At 31.9% G+C, this 19,485-nt stretch overlaps 2 pseudogenes; both read left to right on the forward strand.

Moving 5' to 3' along the window:
- Positions 1-140: 140 nt before the first annotated feature.
- On the forward strand, positions 141-16,916 carry LOC128156310 (uncharacterized; annotated as a pseudogene).
- LOC128156303 (uncharacterized) lies at positions 4,780-11,011 on the forward strand (annotated as a pseudogene).
- Positions 16,917-19,485: the final 2,569 nt, after the last annotated feature.

A 19,485-nucleotide genomic window follows, 5' to 3' on the forward strand; every position in this document is an offset into this window, starting at 1 on the left:
ATATTAAGTGGAAACAACACTTTAAGGTTTTTTTCAATGAACACAATAGACAAATCGTATCATTGAATATCCTCATTTCATTTTTCATTTCATCCATAAAAAAATTTGCACATTGAAAAAAATCTTAAGAAATTATTTTTTTAGATTGCTTTGGTCCCTATGTCTGGAAAATCGTGCCCCGGCTACTAGATGGAGTGATAGCGGAAGTGCCCGTGCAGTCCGTCAATGGAAGTGCCATTTCTTTGTGTGCATTGGAATGCCAGATGAAACCCTCATGTCAACTTTTCCGTTATAACGCAAGCACATTAGAGTGCGACTTGTATGACGGAAGAAGATTTAAACTAACCTCAAACGTTCAGCGAAACCAGTTTTATCAGAAGATGCCAGAATGTTCAAAGTTATATATATATATATATATATATATATATATATATATATATATATATATATATATATATATATATATATATATATATATATATATATATATACCTGATTTATGCATTTGGTAGACCGATTGTATTATTTTATCTTTATTAGGGAGACCAGTAGATTAGGGAGACATATTTTGGTCTCCGTATTATTTTGACCTTGTCTAAAATGTAATTGGCTTATCTTTAAATGAATGAACGGTGTGTCTTTGCCTAAAATGCATCAATGTGTCTATTATTTGACATCCAGTAGTTGCCTTTTGTCTATATTTTTTCGTAAAAAGGAATTCAATCTGCCTCCATCGTATAATTAGCAATGACTATTTTTCTGCATTTAGGAGACCAACGAAAACTTGCAATATTGCAAAAAATCTAACATATATAATTTGTTTAACCTTTAATTATTCTAAATGAACTTGTTTTCAAAATACTTTTTCACTTTTTATGTATAAAGCCTAACTAGAAAAAAAGTCGTTAATTTCTTGACCATGTTTGAACATTTGGCAAGTGCTCTCCGCCATTTGTTCCGAGTACTCTCGGAACGTCTCGGGTTAAAACAATGGTCCTTTTAACGCCAGCGTGTTGCCTTTTAGGAATCAAAGCCATTTTATGGTAAGTACTTTTGATAATCCTACTACAATTGAACAAAGTAATGTTTTTATGAAGTTTTTTTTTTTAAATATTCAAATAAAATAGGGCGATAACGTGTGCAACTTGACTATTTTACACCAAATGTTGATTAATCTTCGAGGACATTCGAAACGAAGTTAACAATAAAAGCATGATTTTCATTTCCACTGTACGTTTGATGTAATATGTAATTCAAGGATTTATCAGTACCTTCTCCAGAGCAAAAGTCGTCCCCATTCCCAATTGGAAATAAGTTCACTTCAGCAGCTGTCCAAATTATGATCCCAATTAGTATAGCAGTATTTTTCCCCAACTGGTAAATAGTTCTTATGTTTATTTCTTATCAAAAAATACTTCGTAAAATAACCAGAATGTCCATAAATGTTCAGTATTAACAAATGATTAAACCCATTTAGCAAAACTGCAGTCATAAAAGTTTCCAAACACGCTGTAAACATCGCCAACTTTTAATCCGATTTTCCTCTGTTTTTCTAAAACATCGTTATTTTGTGGTATACAGTACAGTACTGTAAATGGTACATGTTTTTTTTTACACACACTAGACTGATATAAAAGTAAAAGGTAAATGTTATGAAATATTTCAAACAGAAAAATACATTCTCAATTTAAAAGGGGATGTTGATAAATTCTTAATAATGTAATACTTTTATGACCAGTGTTGAAGGTGTTTATTTCAGGGAAAAAGACTTGTTCTAATAACTAAATATAGGAATATTATACATATATCTATATTGTGAAGTTAATTAGATTCTATTCAATTAAAGTCTAGCTCTTTGATTTTCCATTATAATAATAAATTCAGAAATCATGATGTATGCAACATATGATTTCTCCCAACTGCATGAAATTGTCGATACAATTTTCCCAATTCCAAAAAAATTGGCATTTTCAAAATAAAAAAAGGCTGAAAAATCCCTGTACATTCTCAATTTAAAAGGGGATGTTGATAAATTCTTAATAATGTAATACTTTTATGACCAGTGTTGAAGGTGTTTATTTCAGGGAAAAAGACTTGTTCTAATTACTAAATATAGGAATATTATACATATATCTATATTGTGAAGTTAATTAGATTCTATTTAATTAAAGTCTAGCTCTTTGATTTTCCATTATAATAATAAATTCAGAAATCATGATGTATGCAACATATGATTTCTCCCAACTGCATGAAATTGTCGATACAATTTTCCCAATTCCAAAAAAATTGGCATTTTCAAAATAAAAAAAGGCTGAAAAATCCCTGTATAGCTAGTTTATTGAAAATGGACAGAAAAGTTAACCGAAGAATGTCGCTTTATGTAAATAGATCGACATGAAGAATTTTCTATATTAGAGTTATATGTACCAGTAATATTGTTTTAAATTGATTATGTACGTAATGTAGATATATGTACATGTACCCCTTGTTACCTAAATGAATTAAAAGCAAATTAAGATCAGTTGCTCTTTTTCACTTGTATAGTGGAAAGATAGCCGACTATTCTATGTACGAATTGACTTATTATAGGTAAGATAGTCAGGCCTCCATGTTTACAACCGGGATGCTTACCCCACATTTACAATTGTGACCCACATTTACAAATGTGACATCATAGTATCACTCTCGTTTGGCTTTTCGGATATTATCAGGTTTGTAAAATTTTTGGCTTTTGATGATTAATAATAATGTAAACAATGTGTCTGCAGATTCCCGTTGGGCTGAGTGTGATCTGTTGACCAGACAAAACATGTATGTCTTGATTACACAGCGTTGTGCACAATGTGCTCTCAAGAACATTCAATCCAGAAGCATGACCAATGTAGCAACACTTTTAAAACTACTTTTTGATACTTGTATTAATTTTAATGTTTATGCGCACCCGGGGCGCCCTTCCCCCTGTAATTGTTGATTTATTAGAATAACATGACATGTTTCATACATGATAGCATTAGAAATGGTCGATGGTTGTAAATATTTTGTTGTTTACCAATTTAATGTATGTTCTCACTAGAACATGCACATATGATATATGGTAGACTATCATCACATTCAACTCTCTCTCTCTCTCTCTCTCTCTCTCTCTCTCTCTCTCTCTCTCTACAGCAGCGATTCATCTTATGACCTTTAAAAATCATGCACCTGCACTCTTGCGAGTATACAAAATGTTGTAAAATGTTCGTACTATATATTGTTCGTGCATTGCACTGTGATGATTTGGATCGCATTCAGTCGCGTCTGAATAGTGTGCATGTCCACAATTTTTAAGGAGACTTGATGCAAGCACTAAAACGCATGCAACAAATGCGAGACCTCATGCAATATATGAGAGAGCTTGTGCGAATCTAAAACATTCCGATCGCAAAGAGTTGTAAAGTGCTTGTACGCAGTACAGTTAAGGCGGTCAATAAAAATATGGGCAAATTTTTGTGATGAAAACAGGTATACTTTAGTTAAACTGGCATGTCCTTTTTAAAATCAATAACAGTCACTCAAATGGAATATATTTCTAAAATATATATATAATAGTACTGTACAATATTTTATGTTCATAGTGGTCACGTGATATGGCAGTCGCATGGTACAGGCAGATGTATTTGTGGTTTTGAGGTTATTTAAAAAATTCAATATTGCAAGGGCATAATCATGTCAAAATTCACAACTGAATTATGAAATAACTTGATGTTATATCGTAGATTTTGAAAAACGGTGCGAACTTTTTAAGATAAGAATATTTGTTAGTAGAAACCGTAATTTATAATGCATATGTTGAATAATTTTGAAGGTCACAGGGTTAATTTCAATAAAAAATAATTAATTTGTAAGATTTTACAAGGATCGTAGAAGTTTTTAAGTTACATAGCATATTTCAAATTCACATGTAAAAGTTTGTCGGGATCAGGTAAGTGTATGCCCTTGCAATTAAGTGATTTATTTAGGTACTCAGGTTTTAGATATACGATATTTTATACAAAACCGAGGTGGCTTCTTTATACGATGCATACTTTTAACAAAATGAAAATAAGACTATATAGGTAGCATTCTACTAATAATAATTCTAAACAAAATATTCATTTATACTTTTCCGTTAATGTATGACATTTATTTTTCTTCGCTATAAAACTGCACGATAGCCTTCAATGATTTAACTTAATGCGTCATTTTGAAGCATATGACGTCATATTTTGTAGTACAGCGAGAACGACATCTCGCTTATTTTTCAGTGTTAACGATATAACGGACATCAAAATTGTAAGTAATAGCATTTGTTGTTTTTAATAAAAAGATTAGTATAAGTTAATTTTACTAATAAATAGATTAATAAGTACTTTCGAGGTTTGTAATATACTGTGATGTCATAATGCACACTTCCCGTACTTTTTGTCTGAACGGAGTTTATTGACAGCCTTAACTGTGCTGCGTACGCCAATTGTGAATGGGGCTTAATGTAGATGTTTATGAATCCAAAAGTTTTCTTTGCATATAAACAATGCTTTCACACAGGTGCTTGTGGTTTTAATGTAGGTTTTGGAATTATTAGCACAACCAGTCATGTCAGTGGAGATTTTCTCCTGCAGGAGAAACATTAAAAGGACAGGATGGGGAGGAGAGACTGAAGACAAGCACAGAAAACAAAATATTTATCTATGAATATAATGGAAAAGAACTTTGGTAATACGATTTATACATATTTACATGAAGCTGGAGGTATGTAGCTCCTGATGTAAAAAAAAAAATTGAAGCAACGTTTATCCAAATTTTTTTTTCAGACCAGGAGATACAGACCTGCAGCTAAATGTAATATTTTAACATTTATGTATGGCAGTAATGTTTCTAGAAATAACTATAAACAATTCTAATTAAGTCAAGCAAAAATACCAGTAATTATATGCTTCTTATTTAAGGTTTGATTTCTTTTTATGTACACTGTAGTATTGATGCTGTCAGGAGTGAACAACCATACATGTATCTGCCAGTTTGTAAATGATGGCAAGGACGATGCAAACTCCACCATAAACTCAGAGTGTTTAATGGAAGGGAATACCTATGATTGTTTGCTAAGAGAGACATTGTGGTTGGGGAAGAGATACTTCATGTATATGACTATGGTTGTGATGGGAAAAGCTTGCGGTGGCGCAGCAAGGTAGGAAAATGGTTGGATTAATTATACACAAAAAATAATTATTAAGAGAGAGTTTAGTGATTTACAATCAGGCTTTGGATATCTTGTTATCTGGCTTTGGTTTTGTTTTTGCATTTTTTCGTACATTGATTTGTTTTAAACTAAGCTAAAAAATAGGTTTTTCTCAAGAATTTAAAAAGTATCAGAATAGATAATTTATATGTTTTTATTGAAAAACAAGCCTAAAACTTCTGTTAGTGTTGTAAAATAGGTTAAAAATCGTGATCAATTAATCAGCAGAATTGGTTGTCTCTTGCCATCTGATGATCGGTCAATAATCGAATCGGTAACAAATTATATTAAATTCAATAATATGGGGCACTAAATTTTATGCTATGTATAATCTAAAATATATAAGTGCTATTTTCACTTCCTTTTAAAAGCTTATAAGACTTTTGCTGTATTTTTATTAGGTAGAATGTTGCACATCTTTTGAGATTGAAGAAAACCCCCAGCTCACAACAGTTTTCATTTCATTCAATACAGATTAGAAAACAAAATGATAGGTATAATATTAATGTAATAAACCCAGACTGAGTATAATTGATTATAAAATCTAAAATCGATTATGATAAATCGACAACCTTTTCAACTGATCATTGATTGAAATTCAATCATCGTGACAACACTAGCCCCTGTTCATGTACATGTTTTTACCGGTACTAGTTTTGATTGATTTCAGAAAAGGCTGTGATCCTTTTGATTTTGGTAATGGTTTTGTTAGGTTTTATTTCACTTTATTTTGTTTATAGTTGTTTGATTTTCTTTCAATTTTAACATTATATACGGTTCTTGTGCTGACCTGAATAGATTTATTTTGTTTTCATTATCAAGCACTATTAAATTAAAAGCTTGAAAGAGGTGTCCAGTTGTGCAGTGGACAATGCACCTGCTTATCACCACTGCGACCCAAGTTTAATCCCCATGATCGACAGTTGTTGTATATGATAGGGTACTTTGGTCGCCTGCTTGGACACGTGGGTTTTCTCCAGTCACCCCAACTTCTTCCCACATCATGACCCACTCGCGCTAACATCCATGCCAACAAAAAGCTATTAATATAAGTCAGTGTGCATTGTGAATCTGTCACTAATGTGGAGGGTCTCCTTTGCAGAACAAAATTGTTTTTTGTTAGATAAATTACAAAATCTGTTTCTGTAGTAAATATGTATATTTTGCAAATTGTTTACAGAATGTACTTCTTGAAAAATATACATTTACATAAAATTATCAGATTTGGTAGGTTAGTTAATTTAAGCATCAATCTGAATTGGAATTCATTTTTCACTAAATATTGGTACAGTCTTGTTTTTGTACCATGGCTGAAAAGTTTGATTTAGTCAGTGGTCTGTTGTCAGATTTATAAAAAAAGAAACATCAATTACCAAATGTGGTAAACTAATAATTGATGAATGTTTATGAAAGAAAATTTCATAATTTATAATATTGTTTTAATTTCTGTCAGTTCCCTCTGATGTGGATTCTGACCCATTTAGTGTATCAAACTACTCGCCAAGTTCTGATTCTGAATCAGATGAAAATAAGAAGGTTTTGGGTAATGTTATTATTTAAAGAATAATTTTGCATCTGCAGTCCATTTTCACTTTGCAAAAAATACCTGAAAGAACAAGAGGCTGAGAGCCCAGTCATTTTAATTCAGACTAAAGTAAATCCATTTATATTAACTAGATATACTTTGAAATGTAGTTGTGTATAACAATCTACATGTTGATCTGGTCTCCCTAATGCTGTGATAATGCATTAGATTTACATGATATGAGTGGAATGTACTGGATGTAATATATTTGTAACAGTTATATTTATTTTGTTTAATCATTAGGAATAAAATTTGCAATGATTTAAAAAAGTAAACGTAGAAGCTTGTATTTACAATACAATATATTGGTATTTTTACAGAGTCCACCCCAAATTCATTGAGAGCTAGCCGCAACACAATGGAAAAACAGGGCATCTTGACCCTCAGAGAAAACAGTGAGCATTTTGAAGCAGGTAAATGAATTAAATTCAATGTTGCAATGTTATTATGTTTTTAAGCAAGAAACATTAATACAGTCAGTTGGGTAGCTAGACCTGAAACGAAGTGCATGCTTAAAATGGCAGGGGGTGTGGGGGCCACCATGAGGCCCCCAGTGGGTCCAGGACAAAGCCCCTGGAAGCTCATGGGTTCTGACGATTTTTAACACCAAAAATTAAAGCAGAAATTGAAAGGAATGCTTACTATTTAAGCCTATTTTTAGGCAGTTAAAATTGTTTTGGCTATAGTTTAGGCATAAAATAAAATCACAAAACTTATTAAAAGTTAAAAGAAGAATTTTTTTTTGACATTTGCCTTTGACCCACTCAAAGCTTTTATTCTTAAGTTCATTTTCACATAGTTTATGGTAATGAATATCTCAATAAAGCTGTGATATTTTATCGGGGAAATTTAAAATGTGTAAAACTAAGTTCAACTGCAAAATAAATAGTTGCCTTTTTAGGTACATGCATTGTGTACTGTTTCTTTAATATGGTACTTTAAGACCATATTGTGTGGCTATATTTGGTGCTTAATACGTCTTTGTTTAGCATTGATTTCGGATAAAGTAGGACCGAGTGACGGAAACGGGCTGATGGAATAACTAAGTATGGACCTTAATACTTGAATTCTTTTTTTATATTTTTTTTTTCTTTCTTTATTTTTTTACTGATTTTTCCCCCAAATGATGTGCATGCTCAGGCATATAAGCATACATGGTAGCTACGCCACTGGCAGTGTACAATTTACTACTCAAGTCTAAGATTGCTCGTGATCTTGGGGCTTGGTCTCCCTAATGCTGTGATAATGCATTTGATTTCCATGATATGAGTGGAATGTAATGGATGTAATATATTTGTTATACTTATAAGTACATGTATAAGTCATTAGGAATAAGTTTTGCAAAGAGATAAAGAAGTAAACTTAGAAGCATGTATTTATGATACAATATATTGGTACTTTTTTACAGAGCCCACCCCAGTTTCATTGAGATCTAGCTGCAACACAATGGAAAAACAGGACAGCTTGACCCTAAGGTAAAGCAGTGAGCGGAGGTTGACAATGGTTTTCGAGGGGTGTCAATTTCAATAGATACCCTCCCAAACAGGCACTATTCATTTTATTTTACTGAATGTCTTATTTCTAAAGAAAATTTTACTGCTTTTATTTAGAAATGAAGTAAATTCTACGACAAACCGTACGCTCATAATTTAAGCGCATGTAACAGTTCGTTGTGTTACCAATTGCCAAGTGTGTTGCTAACGCTGAGGGTAATAGAACAGATTACCAACTGCGTCTAAACCAATCAGATTTCAGTATTTAACATTTAACATGAAAGTATAATAAAATTGTTTGTCTGGTCTCCCTAATGTTGTGATAATGCATTAGATTTCCATGATATTAGTGGAATGTAATGGATGTAATATATTTGTTATATTTATTTTTATTAATAATTAGGATTAAACTTAGCAATGATATAAAGAAGTAAACTTAGAGACTTGAAATTTCAATACAATATATTGGTACTTTTTACAGAGTCCACCCCAAATTCATTGAGATCTAGCCGCAACACAATGGGAAAACGGGACATCTTGACCCACAGAGAAAACACTGAGTATTTTGAACAAGGTAAATGAATTAAACTAAATGTTGCAATGTTATTATGTGATCCTGGGGCTTGGTCTCCTTAATGCTGGGATAATGTATTTGATTTCCATGATATGAGTGGAATGTAATGGATGTACCGGTAATATATTTGTAATATTTATTTTAATTAGTCATAAGGAATAAAATTTGCAATGATTTAAAAAGTAAATGTTGAAGCTTGTATTTACAATACAATATATTAGTACTTTAATACAGAGTCCACCACAGATTTATTGAGAGCTAGCCCCAACGCAATGGAAAAACAGGACATCTTGAACCTCAGAGAAAACAGTGAGCATTTTGAACAAAGTAAATGAATTAGAATCAAAGTTGCAACGTTATTATGTATAACAATTAACATGTTTGTCTGGTCTCCCTAATGCTGTGATAATGCATTTGATTTCCATGATATGAGTGGAATGTAATGGATGTAATAAATTCTCCTATATGTAATAATATTCCTAAATATAAATACAGTGTTAGAGTAAAATCCCAAGAGATCCGAATATCAACATGGTGTGTAATTTTGAAGCGAGCAAAAAAGTGTTGATTCCTTCAATAATATGAATTAAATATTTAGATGAAAAGTATTTACAGCCTCAGAATGGTTTGTTATGAATAATTTGACTGTTATTTTCAATACAACTTCATTATTTTTCTCAAAAATCGATTCGGAGCGATTCTGCAATTTTCTGCTACATTACGGGTATATGGGAGGCATTCCTGTCAGATTATTATAACTAAGCAGAGTGTAGTGAAATTAATAGCATTATTGTAGGCTTAAAGCTTGGTTCTGTAATTGTAAACAATACGGTGCGTCGATGTAGTGAATGTCCGATATCATATGCAATGTCAACCCGTGCACGCACGGGTCAAAGTCTAGTAAGAATAATTAATTTTGACTTGTGAAAGAAAGTAATCATTTTAAGATTGATAAAGCCACAAAAGGGGCAACTGTTTCTTTAAAAGATTTCTTGTTTTAAACTCTATTTATGCAATAACGATTCTTTGATCTTTTGCAGTTCCATACCATTGTTTTCCCTCTCTCAGTTCCTGTGATGAAAGAAGTCAACTTGATAGGTTTGTTTCAATCTATTTTGTGAATGTTTTTCTTGTTTGATAATAGGATAGTCATACATATGTAGCTGCAACAATGTAGCCCTCTCCGATTTTTTTATAACTGATGTTTACTCCCCCCCCCAAAAAAAAAAACAAAAAAAAAAAACAGGAGAGGGCTACATAATTACAGCTAGGTGTTAGGCTTCTGGCTTTTGAATGACAATGTATAGATGGAGTTATTTCCTTGTGACTTGTGACAGAGGCTGTAGTGCACAATTCCATTTGACTTTCAAGAAATGTTCAGATAGTAATGAAAATGTAAAGTGTTTAATAACATTTGCTGAGTACCACTTTCAATACTGTAAAAGGGATTATTTACATGTAAGGGAAAATTTACACTTAAGCTTAAAACTGGGTAAAATACCCCCACATTTGCATATGGGCAGTGCTTTAGTGTGGTAAATCACTGTGTATGTATTTCTTTTTCTTTTTTCTTCATTAAATAATTTTTGTATTTGTATACATTTTTGAAATTTTATCTAAAAGGGTGAGTGTCGGAGTTACATGTGCACAATCCTGAAGGTCCAAGTACAGCACCTGAATCACATGTGACTGAAGAAGATTTGATGTCCAAACCCTGCGAGAGTGGAAATGCAAATGCATCGGATGTTACACCACAAGGTGATCAGTCTTTTTTTTTATTTGTGTGAATCTGTGTGTGGTAGTGGTGGGGGGGGGGGGGGGGTAATAGAAGTCATATTATTGAAATGATAAAAACTTTTCTCAATAATTTTCTTTCTTTCTTTAAGATGACAATGGTACATTGATTTGCATCGTTAAATAATTAAAACCCATCCATTATGTTTGCTCTTTTCATTACGTTTTATGCATGCCTGTCCTTAGTATTTGCAAAGTAAGATATTCATGATATTGTTACTACAGAGTGCTTCTTTGAGATCGAAGATGATAATGGAACTAAAGTTCTTGCAAGCCCAGTTGCAGCCAAGAAGACTAAAAGCAGCTCAGGTGATATATCTTTGTTGCTTGGTCTATCTATCCACAATTTGATGAATTAGCAATTTTTAGGTCGCCTGAGTTTATTGCAATCCGTTTTCGTCCGTTATCGTGCATCGTGCCTTAACAATTTTACATTTTTAACTTCTTCTTAAAAACTACAGGGCTGATTATTACCATTTTTGATGTGAGGCATCTCTATGGTGAGAGGAATCTAAATTGTAAAATATATGGCTCTACTACCCCCGGGGCGCCACATGTGGGGCCAAATTTGCAAAAAAAGAGCCAAATTTTAAAAAATATTCTTCTCTATTCCCACACATGTTAGGAAAAAACTGGTTGCATAGTTATAATGTCCATGAAGCCCTCTACATAAATTGTGAAATTCATGGCCCCTGGGTCAGGGGTTCAGGCTCTAGAATGGGGCCAGTATGGCCATATAGTATATATGTATTTAATCTTAGAAAATCTTCTTCTCTACCCCATATATATTTGTTAAAACTAAATGCATGATTATGATGTCCATATTGTGAACTTCATGACCCCTGGGTCAGTGGTTCAGGCTCTAGGGTGGGGCCAATATGGCCATATAGTAAAAATGTATTAAATCTTAGAAAATCTTCTTTTCTACTCCCATAAAAATATATATATATATCTGGTTATAAAGTCCATGAAGCCCTCTACCAAATTTGTGAAATTTATGACCCCCGGGTCAGGGGTTCAGGCTCTAGGGTGGGGCCAATATGGCCATATAGTAAAATGTTTTAAATCTTAAAAAATCTTCTTCTCTACTCCCACACATGTGGGCAAAAAACTGAATACATGGTTACGATGTCCACTAACTCCTCTACCTAAATTGTAAAATTCATGGCCCCTGGGTCAGGGGTTCAGGACATGAGGGGGGAGGCAATATAGTGTTAATGCATATAATGTTATAACATTTTCTTCTCTATTCTCACACATCTGTATAAAAAACTGACCTATAATTATGTTTACCAGGAAGTCCTCTACTGAAATTTTAATTTTCATGTCCCCTGGAGTATGGGTTTTAACTCTAGGGCAGGGCCAAAATGGATGTATAGGTGTTATTGCATATAATGTTAAAAAATTATCCTTTTTACTCCCACACACCTGAAAGGAAACTGAATTCATGATTTTGAAGACCCGATCTTTTAAGTTTTTTGCCAAAATTGTAGGTTTCACATTTCTTTTTGAAAGATTTCAGGCAGGGAGGTGGCCGTCATTACTAATTTATAATTTTTCTACTCCAGAATAAAACCTAATTAATTAAATGAGACTCCTCGACAAGTTTGTGTATGGGTTATATGCTACTCAGGTGACCGTTACAGGAATAGAAACAAATTTCTCATGGAGATTTATTATGTGAAATGTTTACATCTTTTCACCATTCGGAACCCACTTGAAATACCTCATACAATTTTTCAATTATGTCATCCAGGCTATTTCATGGCCGATGCAATGCAAAATCCCTATAGGCTTTCTATTTTGGGTTGTGTATTGAAGCCTAAAGCGGTAGAGGGGGCATTTCAAAACAGATAATCTTGACATATAAGTGGATGAATGTAGTTCGAGCATGAATGTATTTATGAAAATCAAAATATTCAGCAAGAAGTAGTGGAAGCAAAAACCATACAGAGTATGGTATGCCTTGAATCTATACATAGGTATTATCCTTTTTACATGAATATGTAACAATATAATAATTCTGATTGTTCATATTATTTTTAAAATCTTTTCAAGGTAAAAGAGAAATCCAGGAGTTTTTGGAAAAACATGAAATGTATTCATTGGAACGGCTTGATGAGAGGACCAAATTTTTGAAGATTAGATCTAAAATCTTCAACGAGAGAAAAACAACAAGACTTAGGACATTTAAAAAATTAAATGAAATGAAATCAATGAAAAAGCAAACATGAATCTCATCATTTTACTTATAATGTAACTGTAATATAACAACAAGACGTAGGGCATGTATGATAATTTATTTTTAGCTCACCGAGACGAAGTTCGGGGGAACTTATGCTATACTGCTGGCATTGGCGTCCGGACCTGGTAAAAGTTTTTGTTGCAGGTCCTTTATCTTAGTTATTTCTTGTCCTATCTTCACCAAACTTGCATGGATGATGCATCTGGACCTTTTTATGAACTTGAAAAACTTGGATGCTGAATCTGGGCAATGAATTTTAGATGCTGGAGGTTAAGGTTTTTGGAACAGGTTAAAGTTTTTGGTGCAGGTGGCCTTTGATAGCAATTTCTAAATTACTACTGATCCAAACTTGCATGGATGATGCATCTTAAGATACTGATGCACCTGAAAGGCTTGTATGCTGAATCTTAGCCATAGGTTTCGGATGCTGGATGAGGTTATGTTTTTTGGAACAGGTCATATATTAAATTTATTTAGTACTATTTCAAACTTGCATAGTTGATTTAACTATAATATAAATGAATTGCAAAGGTAGCTTCAGATGCAGAGCCTGATCTTCATAATCAAGGATGCTAAAAATATATCTTAGTAATGACTGGTCCTAACTTAACCAAACTTGAATTGATGATGCGTCTTATGATACTGATGCATCTGGCAGGCTTGAATGCCGAATCCGAGTCATAGGTTTTGGATGCTGGATGAGGTTTAGTTATTTTGGAACAGGTCACATGATTTATAAACAATAGCTTGCATAGTTAATTTAACTATAATATAAATGAATCATAGAGGTTGCTTCAGTTTCAGATCCTGATCTCTATTATCAAGGATGTTTAAAAAGAATATCCTACCTCACTCTAACCTGATTGATAGATGTGTTTGTTGTTAAATGATATAACATGATTCATATGATATAGTTTTGTCAGATTTGATACACTATTGTTTTATATGATACAATGTTATATCATATATTATATTATAAAAAGTTAGTAGGATATTGTATCAATATTTTTGTGCATAATGATATGATATTGTATCATTATATTGTAATGTAAAGTATTTTTTATTATGATGCAATGTTGTATAAAATGATAATGTTATTGTATATATACTATTTTATCACATGCTATTGTTTCATATTATATTGCCATATTTAATATGGTATAATATGATACAATATTGTATTGTAATATATAATATCTTATCACATGATATGATATTGTATAAAATGATATTGGTTTATATAATATATTATTTTATCACATGAAATAGTATTATTTGATATTGGAATATATAATATTGTAACATATGATACGATATTGTATAAAGTGATATTGTATTATATAATATATTACTGTAGCACATGATATTGTATCATATGATTTGATACAATGTTGAATCAAGTTATATTGTATCTTATGATACAATATCATATTATGTATCAAATATGATATAATATCATACAATATCATACTTAAGTATACAATATAATATAATGTGTTACAAAATTGTGATGTATTATGTGATATGACATTGTATCATATATTATGATATTGTATTATGTGATCAAATGCAATAATGTATTTAACATGACACTATGTCATATCATATGTTACAATATCATATTGCATCATTATTTATTACAGTATTTTATTTTTATTATTATATGTGTGTATCTTATATTAATATATGAAATGAACATATGATTATTATCCATTTTTTAACATATGATATAGTAATATGATATTGTTTCGAAACAGTATCCATAGATATCCAAGATCATTAACTATGATTTTCAGGTAATATGATAAAGGTGGTCTCATAAAGGTGATGCTTTATAAAGGTGATGCCTCGTCTCGGTGCTTTGTAATCTGTGATTACCTTTGTTTCTTATAAGGCAAGAAAGTGGCCCCTAAACGTGATATGTATTGCAGACGACATCCTAATGTCTTTATGTTTGAAAATTTTGAATTTTTTTTAGCTGCATAATCCTGTTCGTCCTTTAATATTTTTTTTGCCATGCATTTGATCAGTCATTTTTGCTCCCAGAGTAACTTTTAAACTTTGTCAATTTCTTACATGTGTACTTATTATCAATGTTATTCATTAACATTTATTAATGAATGGTTCATTCAATACGTGATCTTTGATCACCTTTTTTATTGTTATATATGAATTATGAAGAATATTAAGTAAATCAATTTTTAAAAGCTTTATTTTCTTGAAATGTATGAAATTTGAAATATGAAGATTGAAAATAGATTATGAATATTTTGATTTCATAAATTTACAGATCCTTACATACATGATTTTGTTGCACAGAAAAAAATGAAACTGTTGTAATTGAACTGCAAGTTCATCAAAATAATGGACATGTTATGTACACTGAATTTTGAATGGAAATGATTGCTCTATTAATAAATTTGAAATGATTAATTGTTTAAACTTTCAAAATTGAACTAATGTTTACACCCTGGTCCATAAATTATAAATGAAATCTATTTGAAATTAGTTTTGATGATTAGTAAAGTTTGTTCATGAACTTGAAGTGTTTTTTTTTTTTTCATTTATTAATGTGAAATTCTAAAACACATTAGGATACATGTAGAATGGATTGAATTGAGAAGATAATCTTCAGTAGGGACGCAAATTTAAAATGCTACATATTTTCCCCATTTTCGCAAATTTCGTGACATGCGAAAAAAAACCGGACAGTGAAAATTAAAGGGCTTGCAAATCACGAATGTTATGGTTAAAAAAAAAGAATGGTCTACCTAAACCCTGATTAAGTAATATTAATAAAAATGTATTATCGGTATCCCATAGCCGCATAAGACAGTAGCAAAATATTAGAGGGACAATATAGTATATTTTTAAGGGCTAATAGTAATGAAAAATTAAAACAGATGTGAGATTATTGCCATTCCACAGACCTCTAAATGACCATCTATGAATATTAAAAGTCCACACCATCAACTATGTGAGATATTAACAAAGCTTACATATACATGCACATGTACACAGTGACCTTGCATTATGTCTTAATTCTATGTTGCGTGGCGATAAAAAATGATAGAGCACTTGCAAATCATGAAAATTATGGGAAAAAAGAATGGTCTACTTAAGCCATAAAAAACATATATGAAAATATATGCACGGTCTCCTTAAGCCTTATGAGAGAGTAACAAAATATAAAGGAGACCATTTTTGCTGTATTTTTTTAAGGACAAGATATATTGAAAAATTAAAACACATGTAAAGTTATTTGAATCTTGAAGACCTCTAAATGACTATTTGCAATAAAAAATATGCACATATAAAAATTTTGTATATTGTCTCCCTAAACTACATTTTAGGGTATGGTCTCCTCAATGCCTAAATCAGATTTATATATATATATATATATATATATATATATATATATATATATATCGTTATGAATAGTAATGCGAAAATATTTTGTTTAATCCTTTATAGTGTGTAATGTTTGTGTTTGTCCTCAGATTGTGTGACAGGGCGCGACGAATGGTTCCGCGAATATCAGACTTGCATTTGGATTCCGTCCCAAGTTTATCCCTACGAAGAGGCAAAAAGTATATGCGAATCAGCAGGGAAAATCATGTTAGGTATCAAGAACTTGTCACATGTCTTGGACCTGATGGATCTTTTGAATGCTAGTGAGTTTTAAAAAATACACGTTCAGTGTCTATTTTTATACGTTAAAAAAGTTCTATTAGAAATTTTTATAAGTGGTTTTGTCTTTTTTAGAATACATTCACGTATACTCTCGTCGCACTGGAACCAAAACTTATGAGATGGACGTCAGAACTTTGATCCCATCCACATTTTTGTGTCCGGGACAGACAAGGGAAGACTCGGACTGTTGAGGTGTCCAAAACGACCCCCAGAGTAACTGGTGTACCTCCCCCGGACTTGACGATATCATATGTTCTCACAAGCGACAGTTCTTCTGACAGTGTGTGTAGACAAGGAGAAACTCACCTCATTGATGTACTGGCATAAACTCCACAGAATTGAATACCGGTGTTGTATAGCAGTTTTTCCCCCATAGTAGCTTTTCCCCCCGGAAAACCTACTATATAGTAGCCTTTCCCCCCGGGGGGAAAAGCTACTATATAGTAGCTTTTCCCCCATAGTAGGGTTTCTCCCTCACGTTTTTGGTTCAGATTTTATAAAAAATATTTATGGAAATCCAGTAAGGATTAAAATCAATGTTTCTACACTCCCAGGTTGCATACATGTATATCTGCATTCATCTGTACAGGTTGAGTTTCGTTTTGCCGATTTATTATTTTTATAGCCAATGCTGAAAGTTGACATGTGTGTAATAGAATTACACATATAACTTCATTTAGGTAGTTTATTGAAAAAAGTTTTACAAGTTATACACTTATATGCATAACTCTGTGTTTTGAAATTGTATTAAGCGAATGTTTTAGGAATTTTTTGATAAATCTATCAGACTGTTTGTTTGTTTGTGAAAATTTCATCCAGGCTAAACCTCTGTTTTAGAGAAATTTGATCGAAATCCAATTATAAAGAATATGTATTATTGGGGCCCCATATCTCAAAAACTATAGATGACCACATGAACATATTTTTACGGTCATTTAAAAGTAAAAACATCATTTAAAAATACACAATCACTCATATATTTCTTTATCAAAATGATTGAAAATTACGTTTAATTCTGCTACTTTTTTTTAAATTTACGAACAATTTTTTTTAAAAAGGTACGCGGGTAAAATTCCTTATTCTTCAAAACATTTAATCAATTCATAAGATGACTAATGATATAATAAATAATTAGATAAATAAATCATTGAACTTTTATCCATAAAAGGAGAAACCGAACATCAAAAATAAATAACCAACCTAAGCGCATATACGACTTTTTTTACTTGTTAGATGATTAGAAAAACAAGCTTATATTCTAAAAAAGTCAGCTCATCACAATATATGTGTTGGTTGTTTCTGGGGTTTGTTTTTGTTTTGTTTTGTTTTTTTAATTACTCTTGTTTAATTGTTCGAAGAAATAATATGGTACACAAGTTAATCTTTATTGCAAAAATATGAGACAAATAGTATAAAATATTTAGGTAATTGAATCGTATATCTTGATTTATATGGCATCGTTTTCAAAATTGTATATTTATATATCACGTTGCAAACTTGAAAGTGGAAATATGAGCAAATAGTGAGTGACAATATAAACATAGAGTTAGTTCAGGTTCCATTTAACATTTTCCAAAGTAACCAGCAAAGATACCGACATTGTTCTGGTTGTGAATTAAAATACCCCTTACCCATGATTTAGAACCCCATCAGTCAAGTAAATCTTAAACATTTCAGTTTCTCATCATATCATTGCATCCTGTCTCCCGTTCGATATTTAGAAGAAGAAATATATAATAAATTGTTTTTAAGATCGTCAATTCTAACGGTATTCATTTAAAATTGATAGCCTTTTGGACGAAGGGAGTAATACATTTCCACTTTTTATTTCCTTCCTTTACAAAATTAAGTCAAGATTGGTCAGTTAGTTCCCTGGGAGAAGCTTATACATTGATGGTAATACATTGGGAAATTTAAGTTCCAAACCGGCGTATTTTCACTCAAATGTGTTCTCACGTGTTCATAACGCCGAGGTCAAAACTGTAGATAAGCATCAATTAGATGAAAAAGATTCGAGGTATTCCGAAATCCGTGTAAAAGGCGTTCCAATAAGGCGTGAGAACAGGTGAAATAAACGATGATGACACATAAATGTTATGAAGGCGCATGCCTTAGTTCATATTTGGGGTTGAAAAACCATGTATTTTATTCTATGTATTAATAAATGCCAAAATTATCCTTTTTTGTGAGAAATTAATATCATATCAATTATTGCAAATTATTGTCACGAATGGTCCGCAATAAACATGTCCGGAAAGGAAAAATGGGGGAAAATCCACTATATAGTAGGTTTTCCGTGGGGGTAATCTGGCTATAAAAAGGGGGAAAGCCCACTATATAGTCAGCTTTCCGTGGGGGAAAAACTGCTATATAGCCATTTTCCGGGGGGAAGAACTGCTATATAGCCATTTTTCCGGGGGGAAAGATGGCTAGGGGGAAAAGGCACTATATAACACCGGTATTCTTGGAAAATGACAGAACTCTACATATTTTTGTGATCGGCCGATCACAGTTGTGTTCATATGAGGCATCCGGCAAATTTAACTATTTGCGCACGCATTATCAACTATGCAATGACAAACCTCACTTAAATTTTTAATATCACGTAGATTACTAAAAAAACGTTACTTTTATCCGTTTGCATTGAAACTAAAACATTTATACAGTTACATACATAAAGATTCAAATCACGTTTTTCCTCACATATGCGTAAGAATGTCTATCGGAAGTATAAATTACATGCTAAAAGTAAAGCTTATTCATGTCTTGATATTTCGAAAATAAACAAAACGAGGGTGTATATAGTTTATTGCGTGCAGCGTAATGCTCTCGTATTACTTACTCGTA

Source organism: Crassostrea angulata, chromosome 1 (genome assembly GCF_025612915.1).
Source record: "Crassostrea angulata isolate pt1a10 chromosome 1, ASM2561291v2, whole genome shotgun sequence".
In the NCBI taxonomy this organism is placed as follows: Eukaryota; Metazoa; Mollusca; class Bivalvia; order Ostreida; family Ostreidae; genus Magallana; species Magallana angulata.